Source organism: Ammospiza caudacuta, unplaced genomic scaffold (genome assembly GCF_027887145.1).
Source record: "Ammospiza caudacuta isolate bAmmCau1 unplaced genomic scaffold, bAmmCau1.pri scaffold_61, whole genome shotgun sequence".
NCBI classification, from domain to species: Eukaryota; Metazoa; Chordata; class Aves; order Passeriformes; family Passerellidae; genus Ammospiza; species Ammospiza caudacuta.
In genome coordinates, this window is record NW_026683129.1 from 869,522 (window position 1) to 884,503 (window position 14,982).

General features: G+C 47.4%; 1 pseudogene; it reads right to left on the minus strand.

Annotated features, from left to right (window-relative positions):
* Positions 1 to 240: 240 nt before the first annotated feature.
* Positions 241 to 14,660, minus strand: LOC131571905 (cell division cycle protein 20 homolog; annotated as a pseudogene).
* Between the last annotated feature and the right edge of the window lie 322 nt (positions 14,661 to 14,982).

The window sequence follows — 14,982 nt, forward strand, 5'->3', positions numbered from 1 at the left end:
CATAACAGACCTGTCTATAAATACACAAATATCAATGGACCAATAAAACAATCCAGACATCCCCAGCAATAGAAATGCACAGCTACAAAGCTGTACAAGTATGTAAACAGATGAATATACACACATCGATATAACAATATACACACATAATATCACTATACAAATATCAGTCAGTGTATGTAAATATCCCTATACTTGTAACTATCCAAATCCAACTACACATCCATAAACAGCGCTAGATCAGGAGGGATTGCGGCCGCCGATGTTCCCAGGCTCTCGCTCGGTCTCCTCCTCCCGAGCAGAGCAGCTCTCCTGGACAGGGACAGCAGATGGGACATCTGGCAAGCACAGGGAGCATTGAGTGAGTGTGGGGACGTTTCCCTTGGCAGCAGCTGCGCTTCCATCAGGGAAGGGGAAATGTCAGAGCCTCCCCAGGAGGGTCAGAAGGAAAAGCAGCCGAGCGGGCCAGGCTGTGGGGAGCTGTTCATTTCTTTCTGGCATCCCAGTTGCTCTGAGGGAACTCCCTCATGTCAGGTTATTGAACCACCTCTGCACTTATCAAGACTGTGGCCCCCAAATCAATCAGCATTTATGTCTCCAGCTGCTTGCACCAATGACAGGGAATGTCCTCTAACAGTGCTGGGGCACAAAGTTACCTTGCACAGGTCATCTGACAGGGCCTTGTTCTTTCTCTGCTTCCTGTGTTTCTCCTTACCTTCCACTTGGAATTTTTACATCATTTCTTTTTCTTTCCCCTTGATCAGTGCTGAAATGCGTGTTTCGCTTCCAAGTTTCAGATTGTTCAGTGATTCTGTCAAACCTTTCCTTAGAAGCTTTTATCAGGGAATTGAGTGGTAATTTCAGCAATTTTGGTGATTTTCTGTGAGATTTATGCAAGAGTCCTGTTCATTGGGCACTATTTAGGAAGGTACAAAAGAGAAAAAAGGATGTTCTGTATGTCAGTTCAGTAGTGGAATATTCATGCATAGAGTGAGTGATTAGCTGAATTTTACATCTGCTCCTAACCTGAAAGTGTAACAGGTAATTTGGGGAGATATTAAAGCAAAATTTCTCCTTCTACCAGCCTGTATTCAAATGTAAAGTAAATAGAGCGGGGTGAGAATGTCAGTGTTCAGTTCCTGAAGTGCCTTATTAAGGTGTTCTTAAAGTAATGGAGATAAAATCTGGGTGGGCATTCCTAATTTCCAGACACTCATTGTCAATTTCATTGACTCTGAAAACAGCAGAGATGTGCACATCATACCTGATCAATTCATTTGGGGATGTTTTAGGTTCAGATTCTCTGAGGCTTTAGATTTTTAGGTCTCTTGACAATGCTTCCAGGAATCTAAATAGCTTTCATAAATTAAACTTTTCTTCTTTTTTCCTCAGTCTTTGCACTCATGTGCACCAGAGACCTTCAGTGAATGGATTCCACTTTAATCCATCTCCAAGCTGAATCTCCCAGCTCTGTTCACACTGGTGGTTTGTGTGTCTCTTCTGCACAGTGCAATTTTAAAATCTTCGTTCCTTATTATCTCTGCCCTTCTTTTTCTGTTTTAGCTTACAAATGCATGCAGATGTATCAGAAATGATACACCTAATTTCTGATGCATCAGTTCCTGTCTAGCAATTTCATTTTATCCTGTTCTGATGTCATGCTAGCCTTATATGTTTTATTCTAAGTGGACTCCTGTTTTCTTGCATGTGGAAGTTTTACAACGCAATGCTCTCATTCACCCGCTTTCATGAAACCCTTCATTAACATTAGCACAAGTAACTCTGTGATTCCCTTCTGCTTTGTAGAAGATTTGGGAAATTCAAGCCCTGCTCGGCTACAGAAAAACATACATAGTGCTTGGTAATTCCCCTAAGAGCTTAAGTTAATGGTAAACAACTGCAGCTTATTCATTTCACAGAAATTGTGAGAAAAGACATTGCAAATACTGAGGAGTGTAGTGCAATAATGATGGGCATCCCTCAGTTATCCAGACAGACTGATGTCACTGGCAAAATTCCCTATTTTCCAAAGGCTTTCATTTGCTTTGGCTGTACTTCGTATGGCTGCAGGTCACATTTCCCTTGATTTAAGGAAGTATCTTGGCAGGTATTCTTGGTGATATATCTTGCTAATTCTGCCCTTGGAGGAATTACTCAGTTCTGCAGTCCTTATTACACGCCCTGTTCTAAAAGACTTTTATGCTATTTTTCCTCTCTCTGTGTTTTCACACTTGTTCAACAAGGTTTTCTTTCTAAGAATATTAGTCACAATATCCCAAATGATTAAAAAATGCGTAGGTATTTGTTCCCTAACTATTTACTAAAGAAAAATAATAATTAAAAAAAAAACCTGTATGCATGCTGGATGTAAAATACAAAGAGAAATAAACTTGAGAGTTCTCCCAAAAACCTTAAGAAAAAACCCCATGTATTCTATAAAACCCAGAGTATTCATCTACAAAATGGGCATGTTCTAGAAGAGAAAATTTGTGCAACAGTTCTGCACAGAATTCTATGCTTTCAGGCTGTTTGCCCTTCAAGGGCAGTGCCATTCTCTGAACTGTAATGCTCTGAGCATGTTCTGCTCACCATGGCAGCTTTCTGCTCTGCCCTGGTACAGATCATCCTCCCAACAAAGGGGGAGTGCAGCCACCACAACTCGCAGCACCTTCCCACACAGCAAGAACCAGAAGGACAGAGATGGCTTTCACCAGCTGCTGCGGGTTCTAACACTGCCACCTCAGCTGCTGAAAGCCTGAATTTCTGTGTTGCAGTGTGTTAGTTTATTGAGTCAAATATTCTGTTATATAGTGGTATGTTCAAGTGTTCCCCAAGTTATTACAGTTAATTTCTCCCCTGTGTTATGCCCTCCTACCCGTGTCCCTCAAGGAATCCCCTCCCTCCTCATCAGATTTTTCCCTGTCTGTCAAGACAACCCAGCCCCTTTGCCCCATCCATCAGCCCAAACCCCACCCTTTGTTCCAGAAAGTTCCCTGTCCCTCACCCCAAGATCAAATCCCTATCCCAAAGCTCTCTCTTCCCCTTGTTCTGATTTGTTGTAGTCCTCAAAACTACACACCGAGAGTCGCTTGTTGGTTACTATATGGTGTCCACCCCGTGTTTTGAAAGATTTTAGAAACCCGTGCACAGGGGTGTTGGGGGTTCTTTCAACATCTGTTCCCTTTGGGAATTCTGCCCTGTGAACCTTCCCCTTTCCTCTCCTGATGAATTTGCTGCACTTTATGCTGCCAAAGAGCCTCCTCTGCTTCCTCCACTCGGTCCACCAGGGGTCTTTGCTGCTCGGCATTTGGCCTAGAGGTTCTGGCTCAGGCAAACCCTAACCTAGCCAGATCCCCACTCTTGCCATTGTCCCTGGAGCATCACAGAGCTAGCCAGGGCTGCGGAGGGCAGTGACAGTGACCCATGCCCTGGCATGTCACAGCCCCCAGAGCCACACCTGCTAGGCCACAAGCCCCAGCCCTGGTCCCCACTGCGGCCTCAGGGGCTCCTGGGCATCCTCACCCTGAGTGCAAAGGCAGCCTCAGGAGCCCCCTAGGGCGCTCTGGATCCAGGCTGCAGACACACTAAAGCCAGCACTGAAAGGGACATGGATGGGGACTGCAGCTGGATCTTGCAGTGCTCACCAGCCCTGACTACTCTCTAAGTGAACCCAAACCTCACTGGCAGCACCTTGAGCACATTGATCCTGCTCGCCCCTCCTGAAACTCGGTGTTCCCACATCATACACCAGCCCTTTACAGGGAGTGACCAGCTCCCAGCTGCCCTGCTACCCTGGCCTTACTTTCTCTTTGCCAGCAATGAACTTAACAGATACACTCCTGAGAAACCTAGCACAACATTTACTTCTCAGGAGCTCTTTGGCAAAAAAACTCCACTAATCCCTAGATTTTGCACAGAGAAGGAGGTCCTGACATAAGGCACAGGCACAGGCAGGGCTCTGGCATACGAATTCCTGAGCCACAGGATTCCACCCATTGTTGTTCCTAGCTGCTTTGCTGATAGTTTAGAGCCAGTTCTGGACAGGAGCTGCTGCTGACAGGGTAGGAAAATTTGGAGAAGAAAAGGTGCAGGAGACAACCAAAAATAACCAAGGGGGAAAACCCTTAGAAATACAGAGCACAACAGAAGTCCTTGGAGATGGTTCAATAGAAAATGCCAGCAGCAGTCAGCAGAGCCCGAGGTTGCTCACTGCCACCCCAGGGGCTCCTCAGTCCCCTGCTGGTTTGTCTGATGCAGCCCTGCCTGGAAAGGGCTCCATGCTCTGGTGTTCCCAGCTTGCTCCAGGCTACATTCTTAGCAGCACTGAAAGAAGAGGTGAAACAAAGAGCCATTTTCTGTCCTTCCTGCAAACTCTTCTCTTTCAGTGCCGTTGCCAGAAATCATCCCTCTGTCAGCTTGGCACTGTGCCTGCTGCATCCTTGTCCCTGTCTCTTGCATCAGCTCCTGCACATTGGCTTTCGCTGTCCCACATCATGAACAGAGAGAGCTGTGTCAGAAGAGCAAGGAGTGCATTTTCTTGTTTGTGAGATGCAAAGCTGTGTTTCGTGTCAGGTACAAACAGGCAACGTGTGTATTTGTGAATGTAAAATGTGTGGACCCCAACAATGGGAGAGCTGTGAATTCTAATAATAACTGCAGAAATTAAAGCATGGAAAAAGGCCTTTGAACCTATCTTTTGTTTGCAAATTAACCCCAGTTGATTTAGGAGCATTGGAATTAAGATGTTAAAGATGTTGCTTTTTGCTTGCATTTAATCCATAAAAAGCTCTGCAATAATAACCTTCTGAAGTATAATTTTAGAATATTACTTGTATCCTTGAAACTGTAGCTTTGGAATATATATAAAGGAAATATGCTTATCTCACGCCTTATTGAAGCAGAGAAAAACAGCTTGAGAAAGGAAGATGAACATCACTTCAAGGGTTTATGGTTTCGACCAAAGGGAAGCTGGATGTCACTGTTATGAGATTTAGAGTCTCTGCAATTAAAAGGTAGACACACATCTGGGGAGCTGGACCCCACCAGATGGGATTCATCTTTCTTCCTTCAGAAACTGGACCATCACCATCTGGGGATACTCCTTTGAGATACATCCTGAGAAATTAAAATCACAATAGTGTATAGAATTGTGGTGTAATAATTTGGAATAAAAATTGCTGATGAGTAAAAGATTGGAAATAGAAACTACTGAAAAAAATTTATGAGTACCCCTATAAATACTTGTAACCCTCAACTATCGGTGTGCAGTTGGAGGGAAAACTTCCCCCACTGTACCCAGCGCTGTATTGCTCATACTTTACCATATTAAATAATAAATTGATTGCTGCTTGAATATTGGCAGAGTCAAGCTTCTTATTCATAACACTGTTAGCTGTGCTCTTCTATGGGCTGGCCATGGCACTTGGTAATTAATATGCTGTCATGCTGTGAACTGAATTCACACCTTACAGGGCTGTGTTTACTGGGCCTGCTGGATCAGTGCCCACTTCCTTCCTCTGCTCCTCCTCACTCCAGGACTGTAAGAGACCAGCATGGGATCAAAGACCCTGCAGTATCATTACCCTCTAGTAATGCTCAGAGCTCCTCTAAGGGCTATGTAATGCACAGCATCTGGGTGTGGGGCATGTGCTAAGGAGAAAGAAAGAGTCTGTGAGAAAGCTGAGCTGCTCTTACATGGGACTGAAAAAATGACAAGAACTTTTTGGCATATAAAGCTTTTCTTCCAGGCCAGGGACCAGGGAAGGCCTGATCAGCTGTGGCCCTACAGGGCAAGTCTGTGCTAACTCCCAGCACCAAGTGCAGGGCTGTGGGACAGGGCTCCTACAACAACAGCACAGCTCTGTGGAAGAGCCCAGCCTTGCATCTGGGTTCCTGCCTGCTCCCCCTTTGGAGACAGCTGTGGCCCGAGGATTTGCATCTGAGGGAGAGCTCCATCCTTGGACTTCCTGATCTTTCCCAAGTGGCCAAATGGGGATGCACCAGCAGCACTGCTGGGAAGGTGCTGGCTCAGTGGCTGTTTTTTGAGACTGTGCCCCCCATATCAGCTTTATGTGTGTGTGGGGGGGGGAAGGTGCTCTGGTGGGTGTGGTTACACACTCACTGGCCTTGGCAGAGCACAAGTTGGAACCTTTGAAGGTTCCAGCTGCTGTAAGGCTCAGGAGGCAGAGCTGGTGCTAGGCACAGTGTGGTACTGTGCTGAGGGAAAGGTGAAAACAGTTAATAATCCACCCTCAGCTAATCACTGAGGGCTGATGGGAGGCACAGGCTTGGTGGAGCTGCTTTGTACAGGCCAAGGTGCTTATCAGCTGTGCAGTGTTCCCAGCAGCCCCTGGCAATGCTGGTGCAGCTGAAGGACAGGCTTGATGGGTCTGGTGCACCCCCACAACCTCAGACACTGCGGCTCCACCGTGCAAAGCAGCATGGCTGAGCTGGTTGTTGGTCAGGTGAGTGTCGAAGGAAGGGAGACCAGGACACCAGATGGTCATCAACAGGTCCCGTTTATTGAAGAAAGCATCAAACACTTATACAGCAAATAATAAGCTTATGAATATTCTGTAAGCCAAGCAATCTATTGGTTAAACTGTGCCATCAACTCTTCCTCATTCCTTTGGGTCTACGTTCTCTACTTCTCACGTCTCTCTGTCTACTCCTTTATCATACTCAGCTAGGCCCAAGGACACGCTATCTTGCAGGTGCACGACTTGGAATTAGCCACGGCCTTGTACTTTTCCAGTCTCTAGTCAGCTTAATTCCCAACAGGTGAGGGCTCAGATGTATTTCCTGCAACTTGCTCCAGCACAGTTCAGCCTGGAAAAAAGACATTTTTCCAAGTGTAGGGGAGTCAAGCTCCAATAAATGCCAGCTGAGCCCTGGTGCTTGCTCCCCTGCATGAAGCCTCAGTGAGGCACCAGGGCCTCCTGTCAGCAGGAGGGGAAGGGAGATCAGACTTGTTGGAAGAATACTTGACTGAAGGCTGAGCACAGGGTTGGTGGTGCTTTGCGTGGCTCTCGCATGACATCCAGGCTGGCTGTGGCAGTGTAAGCTAACCTTTTGTTTTGCATCAGGCTTTATGCCAGAGCCAGCCTCTTTCCAGCCTTTAGGATGATTACAGCTGTTGCTCTATATTTCCCTCCCTCCTTTTCTTCCAATAGCTATTCTACTCCAGCACCATAGGCAGGCAGTGATGGCTGCCTGTAGCTAACAAGACAAACTGAGATCTGCCTGCAGAGCCATAGGAAAGTGTCCCTGGGCTTGTGAGACAGGCCAGGACAACACAAACTGAGGCCACAGCCATGCTATGCTTTCAGTTGAGCCTGTGGTGGAGCTGCTGTGCTTGTAGTCAGCATCTAGATTGGGTAGGTGACATATCTATCTTAGCTGGGACAGAAACAGAAGTACAGCCCTTGCACAGCATCCTTCTGCTAGGCTGTTCTAAGCTCAGGGGCCTCTAAACTGGCCCTTAAGACCTAGGTCTCCACTCCTTACCCAGATCCCCAGCCTCAGGGAGAAGGACTTGGGTTTAGGAGCCATGGGTTTTTCTTCCATCAGACTCTATTAAAAAAAAATCAAGTTAAGCAGTTCATTAACATTTAAAATACTGTACCGTGTGTAAAACCAAGTATCCCCCTCCCCACAACAATCACATGCTCTCAACAGATGCTCTGGTGAAGAATAACCGCTTTTGGCACTGTTTGCCTTCTCTTTCTCTTTCTTCTTTATGGGATCCATCTCAAAACAGCTCCAGACCTGCACTGTTTCATCAGCAGCTGCTGAGGCCACTGCTGTACCATCAGGACTCATGGTCAGGTTCAAGATTCTATCAGTATGACCTGAAGAGGAGAAGGAATGTGCAATCAGGGCTGAGCTGATCAGCACATGCACATTTACTCCTGTATGCTCCCATGAGCCCTGCCAGCTTTCACAGCTGTCTCCCCAGTGGCTGTGGCAGCATGATTTCAGACCCCAAGCATACACTTGGATCAGTGGTATCTCTTCCACAGCCCCGTGGGCATGCCTTACTCCTAGCAGCATGGCCCCAGATACTGGTCTGTATCAGTGATGCTGCAGGCTCCAACCAAGGAGTGCAGCTGTCTTCAACCTCTAACAGCCCCCCACACACCCAGGCCCTGTCCACCTACCTTGCAGCTCTGCAACCTTGTTCATTCTTGGATACTTCCATATAACCAGCTGATTCTGTGCAAAGCCATGGCCTGAAATGAGCTCCTTGTAGTTTGTGGACCATAGGATAGAAGTCACCTGCAAAGAGGCAGTAACACAGGTGAGACAAGGTCCTTGTGCTGATGCTCACCACTCGGAGGTGAGCATGGTCCCCCTCCTTCCCCATGCCTCTGGGCCTGAGGAGCCAGCAGCTCTGTGTAGGTGTGCTGCCAGAAGGTGTTTGTCTCCAAGCTGATGTTCATCTCTCACCTGGGAACGGGTATCAACAGCACTGAGGCAGGCGCCAGAACACACGTTCCAGATGCGGATATGTCTGTCACTAGTGCCACCTCCAGTGGCTGGAACATTCATCTGCCATGGGCACCACGCCACAGCCTGAGAGAGGAGAGTTCATTTTAAAACATACCAGAGGCAACCTGCACCCAGCCAGTGCTGCATGCATGCCTTGCACACACATATCCGCCTGTGGCAGCTCTGTGCTCATCTTGACAGCACCCTGGTGCTAAGTGAAGGTCTGTAGAGGAGTAAAGTTGCCACCCCCACCTTGGATGCATGGCCAGACGTTCACCCGACTGTCATTGCCACCACTGGCCAGGTAGCGGCCATCCAGAGACCATTTGAGTCTGCACACCTCGTGTGTGTGGCCAGCAAGGGTGGCCACGTGATGCTGAGCCACTCGGACATCGTGGTGATGGATGTGCCCAGTCCATGCACCACTGCAGAGAGAAGAGAAGGCTTGCAGGGTCAAGCTGCACATTTTCACCCAAATCCATTTTTGTTGTTGCAAGACTGCTATAGCTGCCACTGGGTTTCAACCAGTGTTACCAGCAACACAGGTCTGTTGGTGTGAGTGAAACACCCACACAAGCTCTTTACAACTTTAGCACAAATTGCAATACAGGAAAGAGGCCTTCTCCTCACAGCCCCAACAGATAAGGCTGAGTAAGGATCCCAAGCCAGGACAAACTTCTCTCTGCCATCCCTAACCCATGCCCCACATAGATTGATAGGATAGGAGTTTGCAACAACTGGAAACTGCCCTCACCCACTGCTTTACCTGGAGAGGATGCAGCTGTTCCAGCTGAGGGTTCCCACACAGGCACAATGGCTGGTCATGGTTCGGAGACGTTTCTGCTGCTCAACGTCCCATAGCTGGAGAGGCAAAGCAAAATGTTCTTTGGAAGAAACCCAATCCTGTTTCTATGCCCTAGGAACCTCACTGCACAGGCTCTCTCAGCTTACTCAGTAAGGGAACAGAGAAAATGTGTATCTCACGACTATAGCACAGAAGGTTACACTACTTATCAGAAAACCCCCAAACGAAACGCTGCCTTGCACACTGGGCAGTTCCACCCCACACCAGGGAAGACAAGTCAGGTGCATGGCATCCTTCCTCTGCCAGCCAAGGTTTTGTCCCCAGGTCCTACAGTTCTGTCAATCCCTTGAAAACACCTCTAGTTTTACTCCTGCATTCACCTGAACCTCAGCACTACTTGTGCCAACAGCAAGGTAGTCTCCATCTTTAATCCATGATGCAGAGGAAATGTAAATATCTGGATGCTCCGTCTGCAGCAGGGGGATAATCTCCCTGGTACCGTAATTCCACAGATAAACAGTGTTGTCCAGAGCCACTGCCAGGAATTTCTGGGAGCTCCAGTCTATGAGATTCAGATCTACAATTTGAAAGAGCAATGCAATGCAATTCAGATCTACAATTTGAAAGGTCACACCATGCTTGGCTAGAGAGCATGCCCTTCACCCGTGCTGCTGCAGCAGGTGTGGCTGCACATGTGCACACACACACGTACAGGGGAGGGGCAGCCTTCTGAGTGTCACTATGCCCAGCTGCTGGGGCCAGGTACCCTGCTCCAAGGCATCTACACTGTGCCCTAGACCACTGTCCCAGTAAGGCTACACAGGGACACTCCAGCAGTGGTCTGTGCTAGCCTGGGTGCACAAAATAATACAGACAGCCCAGTTACACTGTCCTAGGAACAGCAATCCAGTGCAGAATGTTCTGGATGCCCAGCACTCAGCCCTGTACCCTACTTACAGTAGTCGTTGAACATCTCTGATGCATCCAAGACCCGTTCTGGCTTTGAGGGAATATATCTGCTCTTCTTCCTGCTGAATCGAGATGCCATTTTCTAACTGTAGAGCACTTTCAGGTTATTCTGATAGCCTGTGTGCAGGTGTCGATGGAAGGGAACCAGGACATCAATTTGATCATCACAGGCCCGATTTTATTGATCAGTACGGCGGGTTAAATACAGTTAATAATGAGCTTCATACATATTGCAAAAGTTGAGCTCAGGATTGGTCAGTTACATATCAGCACCTACGCCTACTTCTGCATTCCTATGGTTCTACTTTTGATACTTTCTACATATTCTTAGGATATATTCAGGACTAATCTCTACTCCCTATCCTCATGTTGCAGCAAGGTCACTGCTGACTTTTCCTTTTAGCTTGCTGACTGCTGACTTTTCTCCTTCAGCTTAACCAGCAGCATTATTTCAGTATGGCCTTTCTCAGCTAACCAATTATTAATAATACTCTCCACAGCAGGGAAGATAAGAAAAGTGTGTGTGTAAAGGCCTTTTAATTCACAGCTCTCAAAGAGAGTTTTGGGGCTCGTGGCTGGACAGAGATGCTCCTGCTCACACCTCTTTCCAAAGAGTCTCTGCAGGTCCAGGCGGATGCCAAACCTGCTCTTCACAGCCTTCTCTCTTGCCCTGCCGCTTTGCCAAGTGCAACAGGCCTCAAGGACTGAAGGGAGCACAGAGAGCCAAAGGGGGACACTCGCACCTACCTCACTGCAAGCTCCCTGGGAAGCACTTTCCTTGAGAAGCAAGCCCCTTTCCTCCAAAGGCATTTCCCCAAATGAGTAGCATTCCTGGGAAAACCCAACACACTCTTAAGAAAAGCTGGCAAGGCTGAATGACTCCAGGTCCTTTCAGGACAGACCCTCCAGCTCTAGCTCCTATTCCCCCAAGTGTGTTTCCAGGTGGAGGTTCAGAGGTGCAGCCCCAGGCCCTCTACAAACACAAGCTGCCCACTGCCTCTTCACCTGCCTCAACTCCTGCCTGCGCTCACAGCACCAAAACCAGGCTGTTCCCAGCCAGAGCCCAGAGCCCTGTCCTCACAGGACGCTCTTGCCAGCACCTTCCAGGACTCTCTGCTGTGCATGCAGTGCTTTCCATTCCCACTCCCAATAGGCTTTGGAACGCAGAGCCCAACCTGGCTGGTTCTGCCACCAACACAGAGCAAACACAGGTGGAGGAAGAAGCAGCAGGTGTTGTTTTGCAGGCATGCCCAAGAGTAACTGGAAGGGTGCCCTCCCTCTGGTCTCACTTGGTTGGCATTCTGACTGGGTCTGAGCCTGGGGCTGCCATTCCTCACTTGTGGGGACCAGAAGCACACCCGAGATCCCGGCACTGCCTGACAGCGCTCCGGGCACTGGCACAGTCGCACATCCAAGTCTTGGGCACTGTGCTGCTGCTTCATTTGCTCTTAGGCACACCCAGAGCTCTCTGTTATGCCCGAATGGTCTCTGGTTGTGCTCTCTTCCTCATCCTGTGCAGGGGTGGAGCACTGCTGTGCTTTCAGGAAGCTGTTCTTGAAATCTTCAAGCATTTCAAGCTCCTTTGCCCTTCATGGATGCTTGCCATGGAATCCCTCACAGCTGGGTTCAGGGCATCCATCCTCGGGTTGGCTCTTCCAATGTCCAGGGGCTCCAGAGTGCTCAGCAAGATCTGTAACTCCACAGTGTTGTGAAACTGGACCTTCACCACAGGAACCTTGCCAGCCTGATCTGCCCTCGTTCCTCTGTGTCTGTGCACAAAACACAGCGTGGAAGAGAACGGCAGGAGGGACCTGAGTGTCCCAGGGCCCCGGATTTGCATCGCTCCAGCTCCACAGAGATGCAGGTAAAGCAAAGAAGCCAAACTGTTTATTAATGGAAGGCAAAGCAAAGGGATAAACTGGAAGGGAAGAAAGGGGATGGGCAGGTGTGGAAATGTTCTGCAGCCACGGGATGGAGTTTCTCTGGCTGGTACACCCTTGGTGGCCAAGGGCACACACAAGAGGGGCCGCCCCCTGATCTCTGCCAAGACTGTCTAGGGTGGCGGTAATTGCTACGGCGTGGGCGATACAGCAGGAGCACAGCACGAGAAATCAGAGGCCCAGGAAACAAGGAAGGATCACTTGTCTGAGTTTCCAAGAAGGCTTTATTCCTGAAAGGGGTCAGGTGCAAGTCACAAAGAAAATGGGTCTTGTAATGGGTTAAAACTTTAAGTTTGTTCATCAAAACTGACAAAGTTATTCCAGTAAGACTGCTGCATCACCTCAAGTTTGTTTAAGTAAATTTCCAGACTTTAAAGGATAAGGAAGGTGAAAGCAAAAAGACAATCAGTTTCACAAACATTTGTTTATCTGTTTAGTAAACTGTTAATGTGGGTGGGGGGTTTGCTATGATTGATAACACAGTATCAGCTTATCCGCTCAGTAAACGTAGGATTCCAGGAACTCAGCAGATTGAGCCTAAAAATTCCAGGAATCAGACAAAGGAAAATAACCAACCTTCATCTTCAGACCCCGGGAAGTGGACTATGACCACCTAAACACAAAAGAAGAATATGCAGAGTACTACACATCAACCCGGAAGCAGGACTGTATAAGAACTCCACAGAAAATCAGAAGGGTGTGACAGTGGCGGAGCGGAGACTCCCCTCGCCCAGCGCTGATTTGCTTATTGCCTTGCCCGCTGTAATCAATAAATTCTCAATTGGTTTTACTTGGCAAATTGTCGTCTCAATTTTTAACAGGTCTGACTAGCATTTTTAAAGAGGGGATGGTGCAAGGGGTGGATACAACTCTCACCCAGTGAGGGGATCTTAGGGGAGGAACAGATCACTCAGCAACTCCAATAAGGATCATTTAGGGGAGGGAAGAAGCCTCACAAACCAATCAACCATTGAAACATAGCTGACTAACACAGAACATTTGAGAATACATGGGGAGTGACTACAGAGTCTGACAAGAGTAGGAGTAGTACAAGTGAGATTGACAAGGGCTTAGAAGGGAATGAGGGGAGGAGCAGGGAGACTGACACACTGACGGGCAGACAAGTGGCGGGAAAACTTTGTGGTAAACAATTTAGGACTGAACCATTAGGGGGAACAAAATGGGGTACATGGGAGAAACCATTATAACTAACTAACATAGGAAATCTAACTTTTATGTTAAAACACCTGTAGAACACCAACTACCACAGGTAGGGTCTGAGGACTGGAGGGAGGGAGCTGTCAACAGGGAGGGAGAAGGAAGGAGCTATGGGAGCTTCCCACAGACTCAGCTGTGCCAATCATCAGCTGTGCCTGGAGATCCAGCTGGTCTCCTCTGGTCTCCAGGTGGTCTCACCTTCCAAGGGATCTGGAGAGATCTCTGAAGCCAGGCTGTGGAACTTGCAGTTTATTGTAAAGGGTATGGGTGCCAGGCCCTGTTCAGAGCTGCCAGACACAGCTGGAGCAGGCCTGAGAGAAGTAAAGAGAGTGGGAAAGAGAGAGAAGGCAAGAGTGTGGTAAAGAGATGAGAGAGAGAGAGAGTGGATGAGAGAGCGAGGTTCTCATTACAATACAATAAATCATCTTCTGTGTTGAATATTCTAATTCTCACTAACCAATCTAGTACAAGATACAAATCCTATAGCATTTACATACAGCCTATAGGAATCATTACATTACCATACTGTGTTACATTTTAAACCCTAAAAACTCCTCTTTGGACCCCTTCTGCCAAGCTAGTGGGGTCTGCTTGGACCCTTGGAGCTGTCTGCAAGCAGAGGGAATTGTTTTATCAAAAGGGGATTACCTTCAGTTGCCCATATCATTGTTTTCCAGTTGTTCAGTAACTGAGGTATCTCAAAGCTTGCTTTCATTTCAATCTTGCTTATAGTTTCTATATCCTCAAAATCTTTTAAAAGGCAATCATATTTATAAGGCTTTCCTGTTTCATCTTCCCCAGCAATCCAATTTGTTTTATGGCTTAATAATGTTACAAGTAAGAAATGATAAAGCCAATCAATAATCAATAATTTTTATTTTTTTTTTCACAACCAAGATTCGGTTTCCGATAGCCACAATCAAAGGGACAGCTTTGAGCCTGGGATTGGCGCTGGGTGAACACTGATCTAAACTCTATCACTTTGGATCCCCTCTGCTCACAAATGTTGTCTCCTTCAGGTTGGTTTTATACAGCTTTTTCCACCTGGGGCAGAGTTTCTCCTATTCTTCTTGTCCCTTCACATATTTATGTAGTTTCCTTTTCTCTGTGCTGGGCTGGACAGAACTGTTTCTGGGAAGTGATGAATGCTGATTGTCGAGTTACGGGAACCGAGCATTGGGATGCACACCCTTGAAGACTCTGACTATCTTGATCATAGATACTTACTGAGTATTCATCGCTTTGGTGTCTCTGGACTGTCCTGGGAAAGGGCCCATCTCTGCACAGAGCCACGTCTTTTTGCTTGCTAATTAGTTTTTTCTCTCCACTGCCGTCTGTGATTTCTCAATTTGTGAAGCAATCTTGTCCCTGGCTGCAGCTTGTGGTTTTAAATCTTTAAGAATTTTTTTGTAGAAACACAACTTATTTAATGTATATTTTACACAGACACAAATTATTCCATAACATATATCACAATAAGGTGAGGAATTAATGGATCTTTAAGTTCCACTGGAAAGCAGGCACATGGATTCAGAGCTATCACACACTAACTGTGTGGTT